At 40.7% G+C, this 11,994-nt stretch overlaps 1 non-coding gene across 1 annotated transcript; it reads left to right on the top strand.

Annotated features, from left to right (window-relative positions):
• Window positions 1-492: 492 nt before the first annotated feature.
• On the top strand, window positions 493-567 carry Trnap-cgg (transfer RNA proline (anticodon CGG)). The gene has a single exon. It is a non-coding gene; the product is annotated as a tRNA-Pro (tRNA).
• Window positions 568-11,994: the final 11,427 nt, after the last annotated feature.

Genomic DNA, 11,994 nt, shown 5'->3' with positions numbered 1-11,994 from the left:
CGCTTCGTTTTACTCTCGCGGGTCCGCCTTTCGTGGATGGCGTGTGGTCAGCTAGGTTAGAAACCGATGCTTCGCTTGCGTAGGCTATATTGTCTGCGGCCGGAATTGCCGTGCGGTTCTAGGCAGTACCGTCTGGCGCCGAGCGACCGCTACGGTCACAGATTCGAATCCTGCCTCGGGCATGGATGTGTGTGATGTCCTTAGGTTAGTTAGGTTTAATTAGTTCTAAGTTCTAGTCGACTGCTGACCTCAGAAGTTAAGTCGCATAGTGCTCAGAGCCATTTGAACCATTTTTTGTATGGTCTGCACACATATCTTCTGTTTTTCTTTAATCGAATTTTTACGTTTTTCACAAACTGCAATACCTTCTAAACTTTTCAGTCTAATGAAGGCCATAGTTCTGCAGGGTTTGCAGGAGAGCTTCCGTAAAGTCTGGAAGGTGGGAGACGAGATACTGGCAGAAGTAAAGCTGTGAGGACGGCGCGTGAGTCGTGCTTGGGTAGCTCAGTTGGTAGAGCACTTGCCCGCGGAAGGCAAAGGTCCCGAGTTCGAGTCTCGGTCCGGCACACAGCTTTAATCTGCCAGGAAGTTTCATATCAGCACACACTCCGCTGCAGAGTGAAAATCTCATTATGGTAACATCCCCCAGGCTGTGGCTAAGCCATGTCTCGCAATATCCTTTCTTTCAGGAGCGCTGGTTCTGCAGGGTTTGATGATGATGATGTTTGGTTTGTAGGGGCGCTCAACTGCGTGGTTATCAGCGCCCGTATGCAGGGTTTGCAGGAGAGCTTCTGTAAAGTTTGGAAGGTGGGAGACGAGATACTGGCAGAAGTAAAGCTGTGAGGACGGGGCGTGAGTCGTGCTTGGGTAGCTCAGTTGGTAGAGCACTTCCCCGCGGAAGGCAAAGGTCCCGAGTTCGAGTCTCGATCCGGCACACAGTTTTTATCTGCCAGGAAATTTCAAGGCCCTAGATGGGTGGTCTTTTCCCATTGTACGTCTGACTAAAAATCGATTTTGGTAACTGTAGACCAAGGATTTTGTTAATTATGCATTTTGCGTTCTTTTGGTGATATGCCCATAGATGATATCTAACCGAAAATTGAAATGCCAGTTTTCAGAGATTTAACATTATATCTTTTTAATATAACGAAATATTTACTTAAAATCAATATCAGGGTAAACAGCCAACAGGTTGCCCATAAACGTTAGGTACATTGACCAAGGTTTCGACACCTACTAGGGGTGTCTTCTTCAGAATGAACATTTGCTAAATCGTAAAATTACATTGCTAAAAATTTTCATCTATTGTTCCACTCCTCATTTTTAAACGAGAAACCAAATACCAATTTTTAAATAATTATTTATTTTAAAAAATACTATCACCCACTATTACACCCCAATAGGGGCTAAATTTTCAAAAATGTTGAAACACGTATTTCATTATTTCCGACCGAGAAACCAAATACCAATTTTTGTAGGTCTACCTTAAAAATTGCCATATTATTGACGCATTTTCGGAAAACCTCTCATCCCCTACTCACCCCCTAAGCAGTGTAATTAAGAAAAATCCCTTTCTGAATGATGCCTAAACTATATGATCAATACCTTTGCCAAATTTCGAATTTCTATCCTTAGCGGTTTGGGCTGGGCGATAGTAAGTCAGTGAGTCAAACAGTCGGGACATTGCCTTTCATGTGTAGAGATTCCGCGCCACATAAGGTGTGTCGGAATACTTTTTATTTCACAATGCATTTGGTACGTGCACGACGGTCACACTTTCGTGTGGCTGTTCGAGAATAATTAGCACATATCTTCGACATCGTTTGTATCGGTCGTAGCTCCCAGTCTCCCGACTTGAAACTATTGGATTTTTTTGTGTAGGGTCATTTAAAAGCTACGGTGGTCAGTTGATAATGTCGACCTGTGGAAACACATTAGTGATGGTTGCTTGCGCGTTAAGTACACGCCTGGGATCTTTAAACGTTTGTGGGCATCCATCATAAAACTTGCTGAAGCCTACCTTCAAGTGAACTGTGGCCATGTGAAACAATTGTTGCAATTTGTTTGTCCTGAAGTGTCTGTCTGTTGTTTGATTCCCCAGAGGCTCCGTTACTCATGTACTCAGTCGTAATATGTCGTATCGCGGATATTAACGTAAATGCAAAACAATCGCGGGTAAGTCTAGGAATAGAATTTCATTGATGTCAGCAAACTTCAAGAGAGCAATTTCGTAATAATTAATTTTTCAGTTCGGTAAATCCAGTATCGAAGAAAATGAAAACGTACAGGGAAAGATGTGATATTAAAACAGGCAATGGCTGCATTCAGAGTCGAGAAAAAAATGACGAATATGAGGGCAGCAAATAACAAGTTCCACTTTTCTGCACGCCCATGGTGATTGCGACACAAGAGGTGAACATGGAGACTAGTGTCAGGCAGTGAATATTGTACTATGTGTGTAGCTGCATGACGTAGCACGTCGTAGCAGAACTGCTTACGCTACCCTCCTCATCCAGGATGTAGCGCTTCTGGTGGTGTGCTTGATATCTGAAGTATCTGATGTCTGTATCTTTCTTCGATGAACTTACTGAAAACTGAAAAAGCAAATTAGCCAAACTGTTGGCGTTTCGTTTACCGTCAATTGTCTGTTCGTCAATTGTCAGTAGCGACGGCAGCAGTGTCTGGGCGTCTGTTTGATGCGTTTGCTATATAGCTATCTATTTGCATACTCTTATTCGTGCTAAACGCCTGTTGACATTTTGCAATAATAAAAGTACCTCATATCCTGGATACCTTCCGACCAGAACACAGTTCTGTTCCCGTAGAGCGCAGATAGTGACCGTCACGGTGATATTTACAAGTGTTATCAACGTCAAACAGAATGTTCAAACACTCGGTACGATACAGTAGCACAACTACGCTTGCATAAACTAATACCTAAGTGCGAGCACATGTTGACCGATCGCGTTGTAAAAGTTCGTGTGTCTGTGCACTGCTTCGGAAACGGTGTTTGCTACGAGCAACAGTTTTTTTCTCTCGCTGGACGGTTAAATTTAACTCCATCCTTACAAGTGCGTTTATTCGATTTTGTTATGCAGTACAACGTCGTCGTTCTGACTGTTTCTTTACAACTGCACTACGTGTATTTTTCCTTACAGGTCTTAGCGAACTATGCTCAGTCCCGTGAGAAAAGTCCTTTCGCTATAAAATGTTATGCAGTTTCTACCTATTAAAACCCTGGAATGTGAAGGCAAGTATAATATGACGTTACTTTGTTAAACCAAGTATAATATGACGTTACTTTGTTAAACGGCTTATGAACTTTTAAATCTTATTTTTTAAATATTTGTTTGCGCAAAGAATTTTTATATCTTCTCAAATACTATTATCTGACTGTTAAAAACGTTACAGAAAGCATCTGCTACATGGAAAATTTTAATTCTGATCACTGACATCTGAAAGGATAAGTAAAGTGATTTGTATTTCGTGTTATAGATGCTCTTTAAAATATGTAATCCAATGACCTATCACGCCCAGAAATGGCAGACTTAGTGTATATCAATTATTTCGATGAAAATGAACAAACTGCTATCTCTGAGTTTTTCTAAGCTGTTCATCACTTGTTTTTATATCACCTCTCCCTCTCGCCTGTTTTTTTAGAGACGCACACGTCCCTCTCTCCTGACTTGACCATTGCCTATATAAGCATTTGCAATTTTCGTTAATAATAAGTATGTTAACGTAAAATTCCGTATGTGTTTATTTCAAAGAATAATAATCATAATAATCATCATTTTCACATCCGACAGACCAGGAGTGGAATTTTTGTAAGTACTCGTAACGCCTTCAGGAATGACGACTTGCCGACAAACAATTACACTAGTGTCCAAAATTAAACCAACTCACGGAAAGTTTGCATGGTTGCTTTTATTTTTCACAAAATAGTGTAAATGGGTGATAGTAAAGGAGAAACAATGCAGAGAGTACAGAAGGTAAACAACTGCAACGCGCATAACGGTGGACAAAAGTGTTCTGCGCTTTATCGGACTTAACGGATTTGCACACTCATTATGAGAACTGCTTAATGTGTTCAGTATGGGGTGTGACCATCTCTGGCAGCAATACAGGCATGAGAAATGACAAAGTATGCTGTGAATGACGTCATAAATCATATGTTGACCCAGTAACGCCCATTCTCCCTGCAGAGCTGCTCTCAAAACTTGGAGAACGGTTGATGTATGCTGACGTGAAGCAACCTGTCTCTCTGGTGTATCCCAGGGGATTCAGATCGGGAGAACGAACAGGCCATACCATGCATGCAGTATATTCCGTTTCCAAGAAAACATCAACCGCCTGCGCTCTATGAGATCGAACTAAAAGAATTCCAGTTGTCGATGGAGCCCAATGGCCCACTTACATAGGTGCAGACCAGCTTACTTGGCCAATCTCCCTGCTTCCTTTTTTTTTTTTTGTAAGTGCTCTTATTATCTGTTATAGGCCCAAGGTAGTCAAAGTCAAGATCATATCTAACGCAATTTTTACGTAACCAAATTTTGCTCTGCTTTTATTTTAAACCGGTAACACTTACATGGTGTTTGATTTCATTTTCTTTTTTTTCCTCAAAAACTCATAACTTTTTTTCAGCTACTCATCTTAAACGACTATAATATAAATTCGAAATTATTGCCGATGCGACATTGCACAGGTATACTTTCAAGTGTCAAATTGAAATGTAGTTTAGAATGTAGTCATGTTTGTACTCATTGTCGTTCTGCCGCTTTGTTTTTAGGATGGTTCGACATTATAATGTTTTTTTTTTTTAAACTATGAGATTAGCAGTGATAGAAGCAAAACTTAGAGAAATGATCAAAGGGCTTAACATTCCTAAGTGAGAAAGTGCAACAGATTCAAAGATTTAGAATGGCATCAGAATTCTTGGATAGATGTTTTCACAAAAAGATTTGAGGCAACATAGTTTTTGTTTCGTAGTGTTGTGCATAATATTGTCTCTCTTTTAAAGGTAACACCAAATATAATGAAATTAGTATTAATATAACTAACATAGCTTATATTCTAGAAATTAATATAACTAAGTTTGCTAATAACTTTGTGAAGCTTTTATTTATTCAAAGATAATTTAAATACACAACTAAGACAAATTCAGTTTTCCATGTGTTTTGAACCTGAACAAGAAAATGTGCTTAGAGTACTGTACTAAAGCTAGTCATATGTACTATGGTCTTAATCCGAACGAACTTAGTATTTTGCCTACACCTGTGCAGTTGCCTGTCAATTTAAGATACTTCACGCTTGGAGTAACCTTGGAATGGCGGGATCAGTTTGGATTTCAGGATTTCTGAAACAGCACAGGAGACTCTCCCTCCAGACTCATCAGGAAACTACATTCTCATGAAACATTCTTGTTTTTTGACAACATGAATAATGTTTTGACAAGACTGAAAGTGACCGCTGGTTACATTTGGGATGTAGAGCAAGCTGGAATCACTGCAGCCCAGAGACCTGACAGATTAGTCGCTTGATGGGGATTGCATGAAATTGGGAGGAGAAAGGGGGGGGGGGGGAAATCAGAAAAAGTAAAACTTATCACTATGGCTTTAGCTGTTAGTGCATTTGGAATTAGCGTGTCTCTCCACTTTTCACATGGATTAGTGTTATCTGCAGACCTCTTTTTATCAGAGACGGTCCAATTGGGATCAAAGGTAGTGAATGAAAGAAAAAGGCTTTTTGAAATACAAGCACCATTTCGTATCACACGTTTGATGTTCCAGTGACTATCCTTCCTTCGTACTCATTAAATATAGTTCCCATTTTCAGCTTGAGTCCTACATTTTTTTCAAGGAATATGGTGTCACACTTTCGTCTTTTCCAGTTCACAGCAGCCACCAAACTCCAGCCATTAGACAGACAGCCATAAACTACGGCATTAGACAGAGTCGCTTAGGGCATCTTTAACAAATTTGTAAACTCAGTGTGTGATGCTTGGATCACCGCAACAAATGACCAATCACAACATAGATCTCCCAGGCATTGTGAAAATTGCACTGTCAAATACAAACACGCAGAATTATGTTGGCTGGATTTAAAGTGATAGGTCTGATCCCTCTTAAAAGGACCTTTCCACCAATAGTGCTTTTCCGCCATCACGCATAACACATCGACGTAACCATAAACTTACTGGTTGATCTGCCTCTTCAGCTACTTGAATACATAATGGGAGGCCTATACTGTCATCAGCAAAGCTTGTCAAGATATGTCACTTCAGATGTGCAAAACCATTCTTTTCAGGAATTGGATCAGAGCTGTTCACTCACTATAATGAACTAGCTCTTTTATGGCTCATCGCTCGCCATTCATTCACAAAAATAAATAAAGCGTAGCAATCTTGCCTTTTTAGTTCAGGTCACTCACTACACCTATATTTTTATCTGATTTGATCATATTTTTATTTTATGTAGCTAGGTGTTTTGAGATTTAAAAGTACTGGATTTTTTCTGCTGTAAAAAACAAAAAATATTACAAGAAAGTCCTAAATATTTTATATGAGTCCGGAAAGTTTTTAAAGTAAATTGATTCACGTTACGTTTTCATACACTCGTTGGAGACAAAAAACTACATAAGATATGTAACATAACTGTGACTAATTTAAGTTTCTACAGACGTTATTTACAGTTTGTATGACAATATATGCAACCAGTATTTGACATAATTTATTCGAAGTTAGTTTGTTTCTTTTCTAAGTGAATATTTATCCTGCCTTTGGAAAGACAGACTCATAGGGCAGTGACTTAACTGGCATACATATATTTTCAGAAGCAATTAGCATAGCGCTGGGTACATCAATTGTCTGATTTCCCACTAATTTAAGGGATCGATGATTCTGAGCATATAAGCATCAGAAAAATATTTATCTAGCTTGACAGTCACCGCACATCGCACGTTGTGGCTTCCTTGGAGCTGAGAACGCTCTCCAAACAGTTGTTCATATTTTATCCAGCTAAGTTATATACTCTGTTTTTATGCTCAAAGAACGTACGGCTTTCACTGGCCAGGAGTCAGTTTCCAGCAAAATAATAATAAATGATCCGGAAATAGAAAGAGTAAACTCGTTCAACTTTGTAGGAAATACTGTCTCATTCATGACAGAAGTTGGCATACAAAAGAAAGCAGACAGATTTAATATTGTTAACAGGACAATCTATAGAACAGTCAATAAAGTAAGAAAGGCCTACAAAGTGACGTCAGTACCAACTATTACTTTTGGAAGTGAGTCATGGGCTGTAGAAAAAGGAAACGAACAAAGAACACAAGTATTGGGGATGCGATTGTTAAGAAGAGTAGCTGGGTTACACACTATCTCACAGGAGGATGAATGCCGACATCGGTGAAGAACTGGGAGTGGAAAGCCTAATGGCCAGATTAAGGAAATCATGAACAATTGAAAGTGTTATGTCACATGAATGGAAGACAACAGAATACCATAATTGATGACGAAATTTCATCAAGTGAACAGAAGGTGTTTAGGAAGACTGAGGAAATGGTAGTAAGATCAATAATTTCAACCAAGAGGACAAAACAAACAAATGCCTAATACACGCAGAAAGTAGAAGCTATAACATATTAAAAAATAGAATGAATTTTTAAGTAACTATGATACATTTTTAAGTTTGGAAATTACGTATAAAACTATGGTCCGATGTAACAGAGATCGTGAAGTCAGTGATCCTATCAGATTAAATAAATAAGAAATATTATATACATTCAGTAGCATATATATAATAAAATTCTGTAAACATATACTGTTGCTGAGCAGTGTTGCGCCGGCCGATGTGGCCGAGCGGTTCTAGGCGCTTGAGTCTGGAACCGAGTGACCGCTACGGTCGCAGGTTCGAATCCTGCCTCGAGCATGGATGTGTGTGATGTCCTTAGGTTAGTTAGGTTTAAGTAGTTCTAAGTGCTAGGGGACTGATGACCTCAGATGTTAAGTCCCATTTGAGCAGTGTTGCCTCCCTTTCCTTTTACGAATTGCCCACCTTGTCTGCATGAGTTCGTAGCCAATGTATAGAGTGCGCTGTTTATCTAGGGGCCGTGATGGTGGTGTCGGGTGAGCGAGGCATTGCCTGGAACCAGTGAGCTGGGACCAGTGGCGCCCGGGTGGTGACGTCATCCTCTCTCGCCGACAACGGGGTCACGTGGCCCGAATTGGTTGGCTCTGAGCACTATGCGACTTAACTTCTGAGGTCATCAGTCGCCTAGAACTTAGAACTAATTAAACCTAACTAACCTAAGGACATGACACACATCCATGCCCGAGGCAGGATTCGAACCTGCGACCGTAGCGGTCACGCGGTTCCAGACTGAAGCGCCTTTAACCGCACGGCCACCCGAATTGGTGGTGAGGCATACTGACTGTGGGCAGTTGGAAAATTGTGTGTGTAAAACGGTTAAATTCTCGTGTGATAATCTAGTTGCGCACGGTATCTGAATCGTGATTGCAGAATAAAGCCCCCTTGTGGTTTATGCACCTAGTGTGAATTTTGTCCCCCAGAAACCCACTTCCTCTCCAAAAGGGTAGATCGAACTTTTGGAACTGAGCGTGATTGTTCCACCCACGCAAGAGTCTCACTGTCCCGCCTGTCTCGCTCAGAGCTGAGTTGCAAATTCTGGCTTTTTAGGTTTCTTAGTCCACGTTTGACAGTACTCCTGGAATTATTTTTCTGTTCTGCCACCTCTTGTTATACCCACAGAGCCGCACGCTGTTTCTGCGGCAGTGTTGAGCGTGTAGTGGTGGTCCAGACTTAGACGCATCTTAGTCTGTTCCAGCGTCATGAACAATGTGTGATGCCACCTTATGGGACTCTTGGACCGTAGTGCCTTCGCTTCTACATGCACCATCTTCGCTGAGGAGATCGCCACGCACCAAGTTATGTAACTAAATGGTTCAAATGGCTCTGAGCACTATGCGACTTCACTTCTGAGGTCATCAGTCGCCTAGAACTTAGAACTAATTAAACCTAACTAACCTAAGGACATCACACACATCCATGCCCGAGGCAGGATTGGAACCTGCGACCGTAGCGGTCGCTCGGCTCCAGACTGTAGCGCCTAGAACCGCACGGCCACTCCGGCCGGCAGTTATGTAACTGTAATCTATTAATTGTTTCATGGAACTGCGGTTTTCCTCATTCCAAAGGCCTAAGCGGTCAGTGAAGGTTGTATTTTTAATTACAATGGGAAGCTACTCCTGTTGTAAACTGCTTGTTCCTTGAGCTTAATAGTTTATGTAATGTGGCAGCCAACCCCCTCCCCCCTCCCCCATTTTCTTTAATGTCGGGTCTGAACGGCACTGGCCTTGGGACCTCGTGCTTGGTTTGGCCACAGTTGACTGTATTACGCAAGTGCAGCGACTAGATGCAAACAGATTGTTTTAATAATTCCTTATGTTGTCAGATCATCGCCCTGGTAGTTTCTATTTATTATTTGGTGTCACCATTCAGCCTTGTAAGAGGAAAAGCATATAATTTGCATTGTGTGGCTTATACCTCGTGCTTAAGGGATTTATCTCTGCTGATTATTTTAGTCGCGCCTTTTCAATTGTGAGCGATGGGCTTGGGGTGGCGTTCCTTTCTACTGAGGAATCCTTAAAATAGGGAGAGAGAGAAAAGGCCACGATGCCAAATATCAAATATGAAATTTGTTTCTTCACAGATTGTTTAAGGTTAGCTACGGTGACGGAATTTTTCTCGCTCGAGATACAGAGATATCATCTAGTCCTGACATTTCATGTATGTCATATTTTTAATTCTAAAATTCAGGTCATTGCACCTGAGCTTCATGGTTGTTTAAATGTTGAATCAGCCTAGTGGGGCAAGTTTGTAACGTTCTTGTCAAAAGGTAATGGAAAACAGAACATGACTTATTTGCACCTGTTACTATTTTCTCAAGCTGTGCCCTTTCTTAAAACATATACAGTCTGTGGTTTAAATGATCATCACATTTGGTCGTGATTTGACATGAAAAAATTTGCAGTTTATGAACTTGTCTAAAAAATACACGGTGTATTATAATTAAGGGCGTAAACGCATGCAATTGATAGTACACAATAGTAGAAGCAAAAAAGTCTCAGTAAACATAGGGTCGAAAATGCCTACCTTACTAGCTTCGAGCAATTTTTCATTTTTGATACTGTGAAGCAAATCTCTTCTACTGCAAGCTATTTGCTTTCTACGTTTTCGTAACTAGTAGTATGGATCAAAACAGGAAAAAAATGTCCAGCAAACATTTGCTCTAAAATGCATACCTTAAAAGTTACAAGCAATTGTTCATTAGAAGAGTTGTGTTTCCAAGTAGCGAAGATGAGCGCGTGCTCATAGCTCTTAAGGTACACATTTTAGAGAACATTTTTACTGGACTTTTTTTCCTTGTTTTGGTCCATACTACTACGTCCCAAAATGTGGAAATCAGAGAGCTAGCAGTAGAAGCGATTTGCTTCAAAATATCGAAGATGAAAACTTGCTCATAGCTGTTAAGGTATGCATTTTCGATCCTATGTTTACTGGGACTTTTTTTGCCTCTAGTATTGTGTACTTTCAACTGTATACGTTTGCGCCCTTAATTATGACACACCTTGCATACAAATTTGATAAAAGACCCTGTTTCATTTTATAACTGTTGTTGGTATCCAGACTGTTGTTCTCCTTTTAATTACTGTTCAATATGAATTGTTTCTCATAGTACCTATAGCGATTTTTATGGTGATAAAGTTTGTCAGATGGTGAGTGTTTGTACTTAAAATGCTAGCTCAGTCCTTTCACCTGTTTGATTTTGGTTGAGCCACACTCTGCAAATTGGAGTTTCTGTTGTTGTGAAAAATAATTATATCAAGTGGAGCCGACTTGGATGGAGAGGCGCCGAGCCAAGAAAGTGCGCTGCGAGCTGAAACAATCAGTGAGCCAAGGTCGCAGAGAGCAGATTGAGTTTTGAGTCACTTTGAGATCCACTCTGTACGAGCTGTGCAGAGCAGTAAGCGAGTGAGCTGGAGAGCCAGAGAGCTATTGGGAGGTGACTGCCGCCTGAATCACTTTGCAATGTGCTCTGTACGAACAGTGGCTAAGGATTGCCTCTTGTGTATCTGACATGACTGACTGTTGCACCGCAGTACTGTAGAGGAAGTCGAGATGAACAATTTGATATAGGCCACATATGGTCTATCGAGTCGGGGAAACTATCTCAATCTGGCCTGCACAAACTGCCTAAGCTACAGCTGATGCGGGTCGCACGATATTTTCAATAGTCGGGGCGGGGGGAGGGGGGGGGGCGAAGTACCAGTCCTCTGAGGAAAAATATATAGAACTTCTTTTTAGGAAATTCGGTGTAGATTAATTTTGGATTAATTTTGTTCTGAGATGTGTTTTCGCTACAGGCCAGCTTTCCGAGTTAGTCTCGGTCGGGCACACAGTTTTAATCTGCCAGGAAGTTTCATATCAGCGCACACTCCGCTGCAGAGTGAAAATCTCATTCTGGAAATACATGGCAACTTTGGCGTTTTTTATGATACTACTGAGTGGTGTCGCTAGTTAGTGTCTACACAACCTCCGCATTATGTACTGTCTCTGCAAGCTGGAGTAATTGCTTAAAACACTCATGGATTTCGTATTTCTTGTGCTTTCAAACTTTGCTCCCCATGCTGGCACATCTATTTTCTTATTTTAGTAATACTATGATTCGTTCAATCGCCGAACTAAGTAGCATCGCCTACTTTGTGAAAGAGCAGTTTACCAGTCTTGTTTCGAGCTGTGTTACAATATTATCCAATACTTCGAAGTATTCCTATTTGTGTTGTGACATCAGTGGATTGCCAATGAATTCATCCATCATTTCAGCTGTATTTACGGAACCTTCAGGTTGTGAATTAGTCCAGCCTTTCGTGAAATTTAAAAAGTTGATCAATTTATCTTCATATATACACTCCTGGAA

The sequence above is a fragment of the Schistocerca cancellata genome, chromosome 7, assembly GCF_023864275.1.
Source record: "Schistocerca cancellata isolate TAMUIC-IGC-003103 chromosome 7, iqSchCanc2.1, whole genome shotgun sequence".
Taxonomy (NCBI): domain Eukaryota; kingdom Metazoa; phylum Arthropoda; class Insecta; order Orthoptera; family Acrididae; genus Schistocerca; species Schistocerca cancellata.
The sequence above is the reverse complement of the archived record's forward strand: the minus strand, read 5'-3'. Positions and strand labels throughout refer to the sequence as shown.